Here is a 12,216-nt window from a genome sequence, read left to right on the forward strand (position 1 = left end):
TTTCAATGTAATTCTCATTCCACCATATAATCACATCAACTAAGTCATGTGTTGATAATGGATGGAATCAAACACATAAATCTAGAAAACCACGCTATTATTAAATCAAATGCTACAATACACACACAATGTATTGATTACATCATATACCTTCTTTTCAATCATTCTTCTTAGGTTTCTTATGTTTTATTTCTCTTTCAAGCTTGCCGATAATTACGGTTATGCAGTCTTTATGATTTTGTTTATTTCCATCAAACATTAAGTTGAACACAGTCAGAGCAGAGTTTTGAAAACTGTTTACATTTTTATAGGGATATTTGAGTAAAATGTGCCTTATTTCATCTGGGGGTAATTGTTATTGTTGATTGTTGTTGATTTGGTTTTTGCTAGTGTTGTTTTGCAGGATTAGTAAGAAAAACGATCATCCATGAAAAAACCTGAAAAAGTGTGTCAAATTGGTCTAAAAAGACATTTATAAAGTGTATACATTTGGATAGCAAAGAAAACCTGAATTCAGGTTTAAACCTAAAAATTCATGCAGATTTCTGGAATCGTGTAAAAGTAGCAATTATTGCCCTTCAAAAACCTGTTTGACAACCCAGAATAGAACTATTACCGTAACCACTCGGGTATAAGCCCACCCTCCTACATGGGCAATTTCACTTCAAAAATGGGGGTGGGCTTATAACCGGGGAGGGCCTAGTAGTTTAATTTAAAAATAAGAACAATCTGCCCCATTTGAATATGCCCAAAGTACCAGTAATTTCTATCATCTATATCATTTTTTTTAAAATTATAAGTATGGAATGTTAATTTTTAACTGATATTTTTTTATATTTGTTCTAGAATGTGAAAGAAAAGCATTTACATGATTTAAGAACTAAGCCAAAATTACCACTGGGCTTATACCCAAGTGCACCCTTGTTCTCAGAATGGTTTGAAAAATAGGGGTGGGCTTATAGCCGAAGGTGGGCTTATACCCGAGTGGTTACGGTAGTATTATGCGTTTTAAATTAGAGTTGCTTATAACACAAATATTTAGCATTAAGTTGCTTAAAATAGCTCACAAGCCTCAACATTGAGCTCAACAACATTAACGGTATTTTGATAGACCAATGGTCAGAAAGACAAACAGCTATTATAGTAGATTGTGCTCAATGGCCAAAAAAAAGTGTTTCTATTTACTAATCTTTTTTGTTTAGGACATATCAATTTCATTATTATTATGCACTGAGTGGGTAACCCAGAAAAAATAAACAAACAAAATGAAAATGTATTCTTCTAAACAAACAGCTTTTTCAGCAAGATGTATGCATTCACTCTAGTCAACCAGCCAGCATCAAATATGAACCCTTTTATTTTATCTTAACATAGTCGATATCAGGTAGGAAGGAACGTCCCTGGCTAGAAGTACATGTATTCTTTTAAACAAACATCTTTTTCAGCAAGATGGCTGTACATTTCACTAGTCATTCAACCAGCCAACATCAAATATGAACCCTTTAATTTTTTTAACATAGTCGATATCAGGTAGGAAGGAACGTCCCTGGCTAGAAGTACATGTATTCTTCTAAACCATCTTTTTCAGTAAGATGGCTGTAAATTTCACTAGTCATTCATCCAGCCAACATCAAATATGAACCCTTTAATTTTTTCTGAACTTAGTCGATATCAGGTAGGAAGGAACGTCCCTGGCTAGAAGTACATGGGGCATTTTCTTACCATATCAACGTTTTGTCTATATATCCTGTGGGCATCTTTGCCCTACATACATCAAGTAAGCTTTTAATATTTATATCTTGTTATTTACATTGCATACAAAATGAGATGCTGGGCTAAATCTGTATGTGTTACTGTATACAATCACAACAGGTTGAATTTCTAACACTTAGAAAGGGAAATTGAGTTGTAGGTGACAATAAAAGAAAGCAGGAATGAAAAAATTAGACTAAAACAGTACTATATAGCTACAGTATGTAATTAAATTATCATCTACATTATTAGATAGTAATTATATTGGCAATGAGCTATTTACATATGATCGCAACTATCTAGAGTAGATAGAAACCACCACTCAAATTTGTAATATGCTATCTACAGTAGATAGCAACTTAATTTATGTGTATAATACAGTAGATATCAATTTCAATGACAATAAGTTATCTAAAGAAACCGCCACCTAAATTTGAAATATGCTATCTACAGTAGATAGCAACTTAATTTATGTGTATAATACAGTAGATATCAATTTCAATGACAATAAGTTATCTAAAGAAACCGCCACCTAAATTTGAAATATGCTATCTACAGTAGATAGCAACTTAATTTATGTGTATAATACAGTAGATATCAATTTCAATGACAATAAGTTATCTAAAGAAACCGCCAATTTGAAATATGCTATCTACAGTAGATAGCAATAATTTATGTGTATAATACAGTAGATATCAATTTCAATGACAATAAGTTATCTAAAGAAACCGCCACCTAAATTTGAAATATGCTATCTACAGTAGATAGCAACTTAATTTATGTGTATAATACAGTAGATATCAATTTCAATGACAATAAGTTATCTAAAGAAACCGCCACCTAGATTTGTAATATGCTATCTACAGTAGATAGCAACTTAATTTATGTGTATAATACAGTAGATATCAATTTCAATGACAATAAGTTATCTAAAGAAACCGCCACCTAGATTTGTAATATGCTATCTACAGTAGATAGCAACTTAATTTATGTGTATAATACAGTAGATATCAATTTCAATGACAATAAGTTATCTATAGAAACCACCACCTAGATTTGTAATATGCTATCTACAGTAGATAGCAACTTAATTTATGTGTATAATACAGTAGATATCAATTTCAATGACAATAAGTTATCTAAAGAAACCGCCACCTAGATTTGTAATATGCTATCTACAGTAGATAGCAACTTAATTTATGTGTATAATACAGTAGATATCAATTTCAATGACAATAAGTTATCTAAAGAAACCGCCACCTAGATTTGTAATATGCTATCTACAGTAGATAGCAACTTAATTTATGTGTATAATACAGTAGATATCAATTTCAATGACAATAAGTTATCTAAAGAAACCGCCACCTAGATTTGTAATATGCTATCTACAGTAGATAGCAACTTAATTTATGTGTATAATACAGTAGATATCAATTTCAATGACAATAAGTTATCTAAAGAAACCGCCACCTAAATTTGAAATATGCTATCTACAGTAGATAGCAACTTAATTTATATGTATAATACAGTAGATATCAATTTCAATGACAATAAGTTATCTAAAGAAACCGCCACCTAAATTTGAAATATGCTATCTACAGTAGATAGCAACTTAATTTATGTGTATAATACAGTAGATATCACTTTCAATGACAATAAGTTATCTATAGAAACCACCACCTAGATTTGTAATATGCTATCTACAGTAGATAGCAACTAGTTGAGTGAACACCTGCTTCCCAGGCATCCTAGGTTGCCATACCATTTTAGCCCAAATCATGGGTCAAATAATAGAAAAGTCACCCAATTTTTCTCTTAACCATTGGTTTCTATGAGACAGGACACTACCAAAAGTCACGGGAACCAATGTTGAAAAGTCACCCAATTTTTTCCCTAACCATTGGTTTCAATTGTAAAGTGAATTGTTAAAAGTTGCAGGGTAAATCTTCAAAATGCACCCAAATGGGCTACCAAGTCGCAGGTTTGGCAACTCTGCTTATACCTGTCCTCTATGATGCAATAGTAGATACTCGCACAGAAATGTCCTGAATTGTATTCTTATATCCATGTACTACAAATGGACTATTATGCCCGAGATTTCTAGCAAAATCTTAACCAAGGACATGTCTGTAATATAAGAAATAAAACCGAGACATCTTCGATTGGTTCGTGTTGTACATTTTAATTTTGTAGTTGAATTAGGGGCGAATTCCCTTGATGTAATGGTGAATCCATGAAATGAGTATCATCATGTAAATGGATCTCGGATACTTATCTCTGGGGGTTAAGTGTAACAAGACCTGATTCAATTATTGAAAACCTGGACTAGAATAGACTACACTGGTTCACTGCAACTTCTGTCTCACAAGTCAATTACTCAATGAGATATTCCAGTAATTATCCTCCCTCCCCTGTGACTAGAATAGACTACACTGCTTCACTGCAACTTCTGTCTCACAAGTCAATTACTCAATGAGATATTCCAGTAATTATCCTCCCTCCCCTGTGACTAGAATAGACTACACTGCTTCACTGCAACTTCTGTCTCACAAGTCAATTACTCAATGAGATATTACAGTAATTATCCTCCCTCCCCCTGTTACTAGAATAGACTACACTGGTTCACTGCAACTTCCGTCTCACAAGTCAATTACTCAATGAGATATTACAGTAATTATCCTCCCTCCCCCTGTTACTAGAATAGACTACACTGGTTCACTGCAACTTCCATCTCACAAGTCAATTACTCAATGAGATATTCCACTAATTATCCTCCTTCCCCCTGTGACTATAATAGACTACACTGGTTCACTGCAACTTCCACCTCATATTCCAGTAATTATCATCCCTCCCCCGTGACTAGAATAGACTACACTGGTTCACTGCAACTTCCGTCTTACAAGTCAATTACTCAATGAGATGTTCCAGTAATTATCCTCCCTCCCCTGTGACTAGAATAGACTACACTGGTTCACTGCAACTTCCACCTCAGATTCCAGTAATATCCTCCCTCCCCCTGTTACTAGAATAGACTACACTGGTTCACTGCAACTTCCGTCTCACAAGTCAATCACTCAATGAGATATTCCACTAATTATCCTCCCTCCCCCTACAAATGTTCAATTATTGAAAACCTAGACTAGAATTGACTTCACTAGTTCACTACTTCTTTCTTCTTAAGGCTATTACAATACTCCATTATCGTTTCTCATAATTCTTTAGAAAGAATCTAAATGGATTCTTACAGCACTGATGTAACAAATTTTAGCCATGAGCAGAACTCTGGACAGGAGTAGAACTAGATCTAGTTCCTCGAGGGGGTGCACGCAAAGCGCGCATGGCCTCGAAGCGGCCAGCGAGGCGCGCCCGTCATGGTCCCATATACTAGGTACTGAACAAGTGCTAGACAGGAGTGCTCTGCAATTTTGCCCCCATGGAAATGTTGCCTGATAGACTACTACTGGAAGAGGCAATGACTTTGTACATCATTAGGAAAGTAATCCTGTAATTACCAATGCTTGTTGGCTCTAATCATTGTGTAATCACACCAGATATATGACATTTGCCTTAGGTTAGGAAATTATGTACTGTAAATTGGCTTAGGATCAAAATCAAATTGCCATGATGTTTAGATTGGAAGAGCTTTTTTCTGCAACCATGAAAAATGAAAGGACTTGCCTGCAGCTTTTTAAACTGATGTATGCATGCCTGCAAACACACACATAAGTACCTACTTGAAAAAGCCTGCAAATGAGGACCTACAATTATATTCCATCTACACTGCAAAAACAAGTGTTTATATTTAAACACCATATTGTGTTTATCAAAGCAACACTTAATAAACACATAATTCATGTTAATGGTCTAACATAACACTAATGTTAATTTTTCTAACACTAATGTTCATAAATTAACACTTGGTGTTATATGACAAACATTAGTGTTTGTAATATAACACCAAGTGTTCATTTATGAACATTAGTGTTAGACCATTAACATGAATTATGTGTTTATTAAGTGTTGCTCTGATAAACACAATATGGTGTTTAAATATAAACACTTGTTTTTGCAGTGTAATCAAGGACCTTGCACATCCTAAGCTATAGGCTCCAAACTGTGGACCCACTTGACTCTTTACTATCTAACTGTTACCTGACTTTACAAGGGCAAACAACACATTGCCTTATTAAATTGTTTGCAATACGCTGGTAGTTAGTGGGAGATGTGGAAGTCCTCGGTTGCTGAGTGTTGTCGCTTACTCTACCATTTTTGGGTGTGCATCCTTGTTTGCAGGCGCTTTATTTACTGATGCCCACACAGGCACCCCACCTATGAAGGTCGATGTAACAAAGCTTAGAATCACAAAATTTACGAGAAGTGTCAGACCTTTCTAGAAACAGTTGAAAGCAGTAAGTACAGTCATGGTCAAAAGTTATATAAAACAAGTGAAAAGATTCAAACGATTGGCAAAGAGCGAACATTTATTCACCAAAAAATGTCCACTTGTACAGTTAGGTAAAACTATGATGTAAGAAGTAAGCTGAGCTATGCACACTGAGAGCCCCTGACACAGATAAACACAATTCAATTAGTGTACTACAAATGGGATACTGTTACACTCATTGGTTACATGGATTCATTCCATGTCTGGCAGTTTCAAATGTACGACTTAGCCAAACTGGTCAAGAATCCTACAACGGTAATACTGTATTACGGGAAATATTTGTGAGGCTTTTATTTTTGTGCTTTTTGTGATTAATTTCAGAATCATGAAATTAAAATTCTGTGAAAATATTTTTTTACACATAGGCTTTAATGTGTAGCTGTTTGTATTCGCAAATTAGAAACTGCAAAACTAATCCGAATAGTTGTGAAAAATTAATACACAAATATATCACGCTTTAAAGTAATATGCTCTGTGAGAGTGCAAAAACATTTTAAGTGACATTTTTGGTGAAAATTACTTTTTTACAGATTGTAAAATATCTCGTCATCGATTGTGCAGATTTAAGATTAATATAAATTGCAGAGCTTAATTATTAACTTTTTGATAAATAAGAAAAACTAGATGAAAATTATATGGTGACCCAGCAAACAGAAAAATGTTATTTACATGTGTTTTGCTTTTGGTTAAAGTGTTTTAATAATTTAAATGTTGGGTTAATAAAGGTCATAATGTTTTTAAAACATTTCATGAAAAAAAACACAACAACAACATTTTAAAATTTTGTCCAAATGTTTTTGCAAAATATTTTTAGGCAAACATTCAAATCTGAATCGATGAAAATCACCATCTCAATTGCAGCGTGTTTGGGTATGTAATCACCCTAAATATGTGGATATATTTATGACACTTTACAATACAACCGGGGATATTTGTGGAATCAGGGACTATAACCGGGGATATTTGTGGAATCGAGGATCCCCGGTTCCCTAGCATCATGTGTAATGGGCTGCAAATAACTTAACAATGCATAATTTGAGAGTGCATCCCCTATTATAACAAATTGTGCAGTTTGCAAAAAACGGTCTAGTAAATACTGAGTCCCCGTTTTGTGGCGAATACCTGTAGGGATACATAGGTATGTGACTGCATGCATGGGAGTTTGTGTGGGTGGAAAAGTACCTTTACATCTAAGTTTCTATAAAAAGTAGAAGTAGGGCATCAGGAATGTGCAATCCATACTTTGCATGAACCATTCATATCTCAACATCTTGGAAGGGCTATTCCAGTTGAAATCCATACACCCCCTGTGGAAGACATGACCTTAATTGTCCACACAGGGAGTGTGAATTTCAAATGGGGTTCCCTGAATGGGTGACTCTATTTGAAATCTACACCCCCTGTGTGGGAGATTAAGGTCATGTCTTCCATAGGGGGTGTAAGGATTTCAACTGGAATAGCCTATTGCAGGGCAGTTTAGATCAAAATCCTGATAAGAATTTTGAGTATGCTATCTCTACATCACATCAAGATATTACCAGCAGCCAATGCTGAGAGACGGGTGTATGCATAGCGGTCTATTTGTTCATAACACTCCTTTGAATTTCCAATTTTTAAATAGCTGGTAGTGGAAATAAATTCATTTTAAACCTAATATTAGATGCTAAACTGAAGACATACATTCATAAAGACAAAGGTCCGTATGCACAAAAGAGTTAGGCCGGGTCTAAAGTTAGACCTGGTCTAAGCAGAATTTAGTTCCACCAGGAATGGACCTTTACTCTTATTTCCTTCCTTAAGTAGCTAGCAAATTTTAAAGATTTAAATGCAAAGTTCAAAGATAATACACAAGAACTTAAGAAAATGTAAAGGAAAATGTCCTTTCTCCTGGTATTAAATTGCACTTAGACCAGGTCTAACTTTAGACCCGGTCTAACTCTTTTGTGCATACGGACCCAAGTGTCTCAGGTTCAAATCCTGCATTATGTTCAGTGGCATACCCCCACCTTGAAAATACCAGGACAAAATTAACCAAAACTGGGCTAAGTTTAAGTTGAAATCCATACACCCCCTATGGAAGACATAACCTTAATTTTCCACACAGGGAGTGTGAATTTCAAATGGAGTTACCTGATCTCAATTTGAAATCTACATCCCTATGCGTGGGAGAATAAGGTCATGTATAGGGATGCATGAATTTCAACTGGAATAGACCATTTGTGATATGAATCTTCTTTTTTACCTGTTTATGTAGGACCATTTTAGCATTAAACTGTAAATTTTCATGCAAATTTGTCCCAGTAGTGTCATTTTAGTGGAAGGTTGATGGTGTACTTGTGCCCCCCCCCCCTCCCCCCTTTCCTGGAAATATATCTGGTACTCCACTGATGATGCTACAATGTTGCCATTGACTGTCATAAACATACTGCACAAAAGGTTTTTCACCTCTGTATTTCCCACAGTTCCAAACTTGCTGTAGGGGTAAATTGGGAAAGTTGTAATCTTTGCATGATTGATTTTTCACCCAGCAGCAACTTCCCTAATGGGCTAGGCTATTCCAGTTGAAATCCATACATACATGACCTTAATCTTCCAAACAGAGAGTGTGAATTTCAAATGGGGTTACCTGAATTGGTGACTCCATTTGAAATCTACACCCCTGTGTGAGAGATTAAGGTCATGTCTTCCATGTATGGATTTCAACTGGAATAGCCCAATGTTTTGTTTCCTCCATAGACTAAGGCAATGAAAGTCAAATTTTAATATTTGGTCAATTTATGGAAATAAGGGCCAAAAACATGCATTTTTAGGGCAAAACTGCATGTTTTTGGCCTATTTTCCCTCAAATTGAAAAAATATTAAAATTTGACTTTTATTGCCAGTTAGAACTAACTAAAGAATTAGGATTTAGCTATGTTTCATTTGGCAAAACAGGATTATATTTTTTAATCCAAAAAAAGTAGTGCTGTATTTTTCTGGTACGGATATTAGTGTGTTGTTCATATTTATCTTCCAGACACTATTTCCATAACACTCACAAATAAAAAACTCAATCCAGCACATTTCACAAAACAAATGCCAATCAATCAGTTAATATAATAATATTTCAATGCATCCTATTGACTTTGCTGATTTCACTTATACTTCAGGCCTAGCCATCAACCTACTCATTTCTAATAACCCTCTTAATGGGTCAATAGAGTGCGCAATTGGGCTGATAATTTGATCAATTTCTTCAAGAAAGTTACAGTGTCCAGGGTGTGGAGATTTTAAACTTTTCAAAACCATTGAAATGCATATGAAACTGACCACTTCTTCTTGACATGACTGAAATCCAATTTTTTCGTGACACACTCTTTATTTTGCTCCATCCCCTCCCAAATGTACCATCTAGTGATGAGTTGATAAAGATCAGCAAACATAGGGTTAGAAGATGTTGAGTAGTGATCAGTACCAGTCTGTACGGTGTACTGATTTAGAACATTGAATTGATGGTTAATAACACAAGTCTGTCATCACTGGTCATGTAGTATGCGTATTGAAGACTATGATGAAGATGATTGGTGGACAGATTGAAGGCTATAGACGAATCCAAATCCACGCATTCCTACACCTGACTAGCAGCCTTTAGTTGGGTAGCCGTCGGCTACAATGCACCCAAAATGTGAAATGATTCGGCCTTGGCGGAATTTTTAAACTGCATTCCATCACCCGTTTTACCCCTTCCGCGAAAACACAGGTATAGACAAAAGAATGATTAAAGTTTACAACATAATAGGCCCTATAGTTCCCTTTGGCAAAACACACAGCTTCTACATGGTCTATTCGCTGTTGAAGTGACATAATAATCGGATTAACTACACCATATCAAACGCTACAAATGGATGTACTAGCGAACAAAAGGACTATGTATGAATAGATGCGACAGGATTACCTGCGGAATTATCTCTATTGTATATATTATTCTATTAACCCTCCTCGTCCTTGCATCTTCTCTAGGTGTTAGGCGGCTTTTATTTGCACAATGGGGCGCTCAAAACACCAGGTTGGTGCTAGCGGCTACCCAAAGATGGCCGACCAAATCCTGACCATGACTTGGCTCGTTGGATTCGTCTATAAGATGAAAAGAACAAGTGAACTGAGATGTCTGATATAGAAGACAACAAGAATATAGGGATAATGTGCTATCTGTAGTAGATATCATCTAATAGAATATACACTATGCTAGTAGGTAGCAACTTAATCGTAAATTTGCTTTTGCTATCTACAGTAGATAGCAACTTTGTTGTGAACATGCTATCAACAGTAGATAGCAACTTAATTGTAAATGTGCTATCTACAGTAGATAGCAACTTTATTGTGAACATGCTATCTACAGTAGATAGCAACTTAATTGTAAATGTGCTATCTACAGTAGATAGCAACTTTATTGTGAATGTGCTATCTACAGTAGTAAGCAACTTAATTGTAAATTTGCTATCTACAGTAGATAGCAACTTTATTGTGAATGTGCTATCTACAGTAGATAGCAACTTTATTGTGAACGTGCTATCTACAGTATATAGTAACTTAGTTGTAAATGTGCTATTTACTGTAGATAGCAACTTTATTGTGAATGTGCTATCTACAGTAGACAGCAACTTTATCGTGAATGTGCTATCTATAGTAGATACTTACTTTATTGTGAACGTGCTATCTACAGTAGATAGCAACTTAATTGTAAATGTGCTATATACAGTAGATAGCAACTTTATTATGAATGTGCTATCTACAGTAGACAGCAACTTTATTGTGAACCAACTTTATTGTGAATGTGCTATCTACAGTAGATAGCAACTTAATCATAAATGTGCTATCTACAGTAGATAGCAACTTTATTATGAATGTGCTATCTGCAGTAGATAGCAACTTAATCGTAAATGTGCTATCTACAGTAGATAGCAACTTTACTGTGAATGTGCTTTCTACAGTAGATAGCAACTTTATTGTGAATGTGCTATCTACAGTAGATAGCAACTTTATTGTGAACGTGCTATCTACAGTTTATAGTAACTTAGTTGTAAATGTGCTATTTACTGTAGATAGCAACTTTATTGTGAATGTGCTATCTACAGTAGACAGCAACTTTATCATGAATGTGCTATCTATAGTAGATAGTAACTTTACTGTGAATGTGCTATCTACAGTAGATAGCAACTTTATTGTGAATGTGCTATCTACTGTAGATAGCAACTTTACTGTGAATGTGCTATCTACAGTAGACAGCAACTTTGTGAACATGCTATCTACAGTAGATAGCAACTTAATCGTAAATTTGCTATCTACAGTAGATAGCAACTTTATTGTGAATGTGCTTTCTACAGTAAATAGCAACTTTATTGTGAATGTGCTTTCTATAGTAGATAGTAACTTTACTATGAATGTGCTATCTACAGTAGATAGCAAGTGCTATCTACAGTAGATAGCAACTTTATTGTGAATGTGCTATCTACACTTTATTGTGAATGTGCTATCTACAGTAGATAGCAACTTAATTGTAAATGTGCTATCTACAGTAGATAACAACTTTATTGTAAATGTGCTAGCTACAGTAGATAGCAACATTATTGTGAATGTGCTATCTACAGTAGATAGCTACTTAATCATAAATGTGCTATCTACAGTAGATAGCAACTTTATTGTGAATGTGCTATCTACAGTATACAGCAACTTAGTCGTAAATGTGCTATCTGCAGTAGATAGCAACTATACTGTGAATGTGCTATCTACAGTTAGATAGCAACTTTATTGTAATTGTGCTATCTACAGTAGATATCAACTTTATTGTGAATGTGCTATCTACAGTAGACAGCAACTTTATTGTGAATGTGCTATCTACAGTAGATAGCAACTTAATCGTAAATGTGCTATCTACAGTAGATAGTAAATTTATTGTGAATGTGCTATCTTTATTACGAATGTGCTATCTACAGTAGATAGCATGTAATCAATTCAGTTGATACTGCTCTTTATGGTACATT

At 35.0% G+C, this 12,216-nt stretch overlaps 1 protein-coding gene across 1 annotated transcript in view; it reads right to left on the reverse strand.

Annotated features, from left to right (window-relative positions):
* Positions 1-12,216, reverse strand: part of LOC140141566 (solute carrier family 4 member 11-like) — a 302,152-nt gene that overhangs the window by 139,727 nt on the left and 150,209 nt on the right. The window lies entirely within an intron of this gene.

Source organism: Amphiura filiformis, chromosome 19, assembly GCF_039555335.1.
Source record: "Amphiura filiformis chromosome 19, Afil_fr2py, whole genome shotgun sequence".
NCBI lineage: Eukaryota > Metazoa > Echinodermata > Ophiuroidea > Amphilepidida > Amphiuridae > Amphiura > Amphiura filiformis.